This window comes from Chionomys nivalis, unplaced genomic scaffold, assembly GCF_950005125.1.
Source record: "Chionomys nivalis unplaced genomic scaffold, mChiNiv1.1 scaffold_77, whole genome shotgun sequence".
In the NCBI taxonomy this organism is placed as follows: Eukaryota; Metazoa; Chordata; class Mammalia; order Rodentia; family Cricetidae; genus Chionomys; species Chionomys nivalis.
Genome location: NW_026646968.1, coordinates 252,724 through 257,787, shown reverse-complemented (window position 1 = coordinate 257,787; position 5,064 = coordinate 252,724). Strand labels below are relative to the sequence as shown.

The 5,064-nt window shown below is 45.5% G+C and overlaps 2 pseudogenes; both read right to left on the bottom strand.

Moving 5' to 3' along the window:
• Positions 1 to 1,052: 1,052 nt before the first annotated feature.
• Positions 1,053 to 3,480, bottom strand: LOC130869183 (glyceraldehyde-3-phosphate dehydrogenase-like; annotated as a pseudogene).
• A 344-nt stretch (positions 3,481 to 3,824) lies between these two features.
• Positions 3,825 to 4,783, bottom strand: LOC130869190 (60S acidic ribosomal protein P0-like; annotated as a pseudogene).
• Between the last annotated feature and the right edge of the window lie 281 nt (positions 4,784 to 5,064).

Sequence of the window (5,064 nt, the reverse complement as noted above, 5' to 3'; positions counted from 1 at the left end):
GATGAAGAGGCTGCAGTAGTTGGAGTCATCAGAGAATTTGAGGATCTGAGTGAAAAGGGCCTTGAGGAAGCTTGTGTGTTCACTATCTAGTCCATAGCCCTGTCTCTAACCCTGGGTAGCCCAAAGCCAACTGAGTCCACTCTAGGTACTGCAGCTGTTATTAAAGTCCAGATGTCCTCAAGGTTTGTGTGGGGGAGGTTTCACATCGTCTCATGTCTCTGGATTTCCAGTCTCTAACAGGGTTGCTGTTCAGGAGGTTGTAAAGCCCTATGGTGGTGGAACCCAGCAGGGAAAATGGAGTCATTAGAGGCAACAGGACATAAAAAAGCCATGTGAGCAGCTGCTTCAGACCCACCTTCCCAAGTCCCAACATGGTTTCCCTGTCCCCTGATTGTCTGAGCCATAGCACAACCTATGGAACAAATGTTGCTCTTTCTCAGGGAATTGGTCATGGCAGTGAGAAAACCAATGCAGTCCTTGGAGACAGAAGGTGAAGATTTTTGTTGCTTCAGTTTTGGTTGTGAATAGCTGTGATTGGTTCATTACCTCCTATGGCCTCACTGGAGCCACTGTGAGAAGTTGCAGACTCTGCCCACATGAGGCCCTGGCTGGTGCTTCTCACTTTGCAGAGTTTGCTGTTGCTGGGTTGGCTGCAGAGTTGTTGAGCTCAGACATTGATTCATGTAAACCTTGATATTACTGATCTATGAAAACAGATGCTGCTCATTTGCTTTGACATCCAAACAGAACAGTGAGTTTGCTTCCTGTTTTGTTGGTTTTGATTTATGTCTCTGAATTGGTTCTAAATTTAATTTGTGATATTCATTCAGTTTCTTTTTTTTAGGGGTGCAATGAACTTTATTGATGGTATTCAAGAGAGTAGGGCTCCCTAAGCCCCTCCTGCTATTCTGGGGGTCTGGTTTGGAAACTGTGAGAGAGATGCTCAGTGTCAAGGGTTAGTTAGGATAGGGACTGCTCAGCAGCCGAGGGCCTCTCTCTTGCTGTATCCCTGCTGGGATGGGTGGTCCAGGGTGGGCTTCTTACACTTTGGAGGCCATGTAGGCCATGAGGTCCACCACTCTGTTGCTGTTGCCGAATTCATTGTCGTACCAGAAAACGAGCTTTACAAAGTTGTCATTGAGAGCAATGCCAGCTCCAGCATCAAAGGTGGAAGAGTGGGAGTCACTGTTAAAGTCACAGGAGACAACCTGGTCCTCAGTGTAACCCAGGATACCCCTTAGTGGGCCCTCGGATGCCTGCTTCACCACCTTCTTGACCTCGTCATACTTGGAAGCTTTCTCCAGGAGGCATGTCAGATAGACAACGGACACATTGGGGGCAGAAAAGCGGAAGGCCATGCCCTTGAGCTTCTCGTTCAGCTCTGGGATGACTTTGCACACAGCCTTGGCAGCGCCAGTGGATGCAGGGACGATGTTCTGGGCAGCACCATGGCCATCTCGCCATAGCTTCCCAGAGGGGCCATCCACAGTCTTCTGGGTGGCTGTGATGGCATGGACTGTGGTCATGAATCCACAATGCCAAAATTGTCATGAATGACCTTGGCCAAAGGGGATAAGCAGTTGGTGGTACAGGAAGCGTTACTGACAATCTTGAGGGAATTGTCATACTTGTCATGGTTCACACCCATCACAAACATGGGGGCATCGGCAGAAGGGGCGGAGATGATGACCCTTTTGGCCCCACCCTTTAAGTGGACCCCAGCCTTCTCCATGGTGGTGAAGACACCAGTCGACTCCACAACATACTCTGTGCCAGCATCCCACCATTTGATGTTGGCGGGATCTCGCTCCTGGAAGATGGTGATGGCCTTCCCGTTGATACTATTCCCATATTTCAGTTCTTAAACATGATTCCTTGTAATTTTTTAATTAATTTATTTTTGGCTTTCAAAGTTTTATTAGTATGTACAAGCTGTAAAAAGCCAGATATTTCGTGAATATGTGAATGATTATCATATCTACGTGTGCTATTATCCCATAAACCCTTTGAAGCACTTAAATGCTCATCTATCCTGATAACTATCTTCCATACTTGCTATGTTGCATCCTACAGCACTGCAAAAAGAACCAAAGAAGCCGGGCGGTGGTGGCGCGCTCCTTTAATCCCAGCACTCGGGAGGCAGAGGCAGGCGGATCTCTGTGAGTTCGAGACCAGCATGGTCTACAAGAGCTAGTTCCAGGACAGGCTCCAAAACCACAGAGAAACCCTGTCTCAAAAAACCAAAAAAAAAAAAAAATAAGAACCAAAGACATGTCATGTGTGTCATGAGGTAAGTCCATTTCATTACAGCATCCCAGTGTCAGGGAAGGCTAGCATCCTTTAGATGACCATCTATAGGAGTTTTAGATAAAGGAATTGAATATGTGAAGTGTAGTCAGAATACTTAGAGAACACAGCATCCTAGTGCAAAGGGCATTGGGGCAGACCATAGGTTCATTCTCTAACTAGTCCATACCTGTGTCCCTAGCAAAGGTCAGCACAGAGTTGCTGAGTCTGTCTACCTTGTTACTATGGCACTTGTTCCTTGTTACTATGTTACCTGCTTACTATGTTCTTAAAGTCAAAGTGTCCTGCTCAGGTTTGACAAGAATGGTCTAACACCTTATCATGTGTTTGAATGTCTGGGCTCTAGCAGGGAGGTGTAGTTTGGGGAAGTCATGAAAGCCCAGGGTATCAGAAATAATTGTGTGACTGGATGTACCAGGGACCTGCCAAAGTCCTGTATCCAAATGCTTTAGACCTATCTTCCCAAGTCCCCTGCTCCTCGTCTTCCATCCCTCCCTGTCCTGTGAGAGCCTGAGAGGAAGGTTATTCTTTGTCATTTAAGTTGTTTCTTGTTGGGAATTTGCTCTGGAGCTCGGTAGAGAATCATCTTTTGGGCCATTTGCTGTTACTGGCCCATTCCTTACTGTGACATCACAAAAGGCCTTTGTGAGAAGTTATCGAAATCTCTTCCTATAAGGCCCTTCAGCAGACTGCGGTTTGTCTTGATGCTGCAGAGAAACTCTTGTTGAATAGAGAGCACCTGGACTTCTACACTTGACCTGATAAACTGGAATCTCCTAATCTCTTGGACCTTGACATTGGGAAATTTCCTCTTTGTTGGTTGAATTTTGTGTTTAGTTGTTCTTCTTAATACATACACTCAATACTTTTTGTTGAGGCTTATGTGTTCTGCTTATGTGTTCATTTTGCTTAATTGTTCTGTTTAAAATGTTTTGTCATGTTTTACTTTGGTTTAATTTTATTTTAAACCTTATCTGTGTGAAATAAGGAATCCTCTATAATACTTCTATAGATGTATACAGTAACCTGGGATTATTTTCATGTGCTCTGTGACATTACAGCTTCACCTTGTGTCTGCCCCAAAGTCCCCCATTTCAGTTAAGGTTCCAGCTACTGATCCACAGCTCTAGTCACCATTTCTCTGGAACCAGGGGCTTACAGTATGAACCTCATGTCTATTTCTTCCTTAGAGAATGACAAAAGTTGATGTTTTGTGGCTGACTGTGGACTTCTTCAGTTGTTCTCCTTACATGCTTGCTAAATAGTTTTCCCATAGAATTGTCCTAGGATTCCCTGTTGAACTCTCTGTGAACAGGAAACTTTCACTGTAATGTGTTGGTTGACTTAGTGTGAAGAAGTAAGAAATCTGATAACAGATGTATAAGTGGATATTCATCAAGGACATTGGAGTACACTCAAACCTGTTTTGTTTCTTTGTGGTTTTTCTTTTAACAAAAGTAAGCTTTTATTTCCATGTTTCTCAGATTAAGTTTTCTGAGTTGGTTGCTTTGAGAGGATCAGTCAAAGAGAACAAATCCCACATCCTCATCTGATTCCTTCAACTCTTCCTTGGCTTCAGCCTTGGCTGGGGCTGCAGCAGTAGCAGGAGCAGCAGTGGTGGCAGCAGCTGCAGGGGCAGCAGCCACAAATGCAGATGGATCAGCCAAGAAGGCCTTGACCTTTCAGCAAGTAGGAAGATGTACTCAGTCCCCACAGACAGAGCCAGAACCCGCTTGTAACCACAGATGTTAGAGTGTGATACTGAAGCAACAGCTGGATAACCAGTCTGCAGACAAACACTAGCAACATTTTGGACACCATCTAGAAAGCAAGAGTGCAGAGTCTGCTCTGTGATGTCAAGCACTTCTGGGTTGTAAATGCTGCCATCATCAAACACCTGCTGGATGATCAGCTCAAAGGAGAAGGGGGAGATGTTCAGCATGTCCAGCAGTGTGGCTTCACTGGCTCCTACTTTGTCTCCAGTTTTTATTAGCTGCGCATCACTCAGAATTTCAATGGTGCCCCTGGAGATTTTAGTAGTGATGCCTAAAGCCTGGAAAAAAAGAGGTCTTCTTGGGCCCCAGACCAGTGTTCTGGGCTGGCACAGTGGCCTCGCTTGGGGCAATGGCACCAGCACAGGCAACAGCTGGCACTTTGTTGGCCAGAAGCATGTCCCTAATCTCAGTGAGATTCTCCTTGGTGAACACAAAGTCCACATTCCCCCAGATATGAGGCAGCAGTTTCTCCAGAGCTGGGTGGTTCTCAGATGCCCCACCCCCCAGATGCCCTTCTGCATCATTGTGTTCTTGCCCATCAGCACCACAGTCTTCCTTCACAGGGACATATAGATCTGCTGCATTTCCTTGGAGCCCACATTGTCTGCTTCTACAGTGAAGCATTTTGGATAATCATTCAAAAGCTGGATGATCTTAATGAAGTAGTTCAACTTCCAGGTTGTCCTGTCTTCCCTGGGCATCATGGTAGGGCATCAGGGATTGCCATGCAGGGTTTAAAGATGATGTCACTCTAACAAGGATGCCTGGCGAGCTCAAGACTCTGTTTGCAATGATCTTTCCTTGTGTCTTTTTGATGCTTCTCGAGGAGCACTGGTCTCCATTATATGGAAAGACCCGTCATGCACTATGTTGGTCCTTAGATGTCCTTGCTAACAGAAGTTGTGTTTCTCTTTTCATCTTATACCTAAATTGATCACTTGCATGTTTTGTAACATCTGGAATTGATCCTCACACCCAGGGT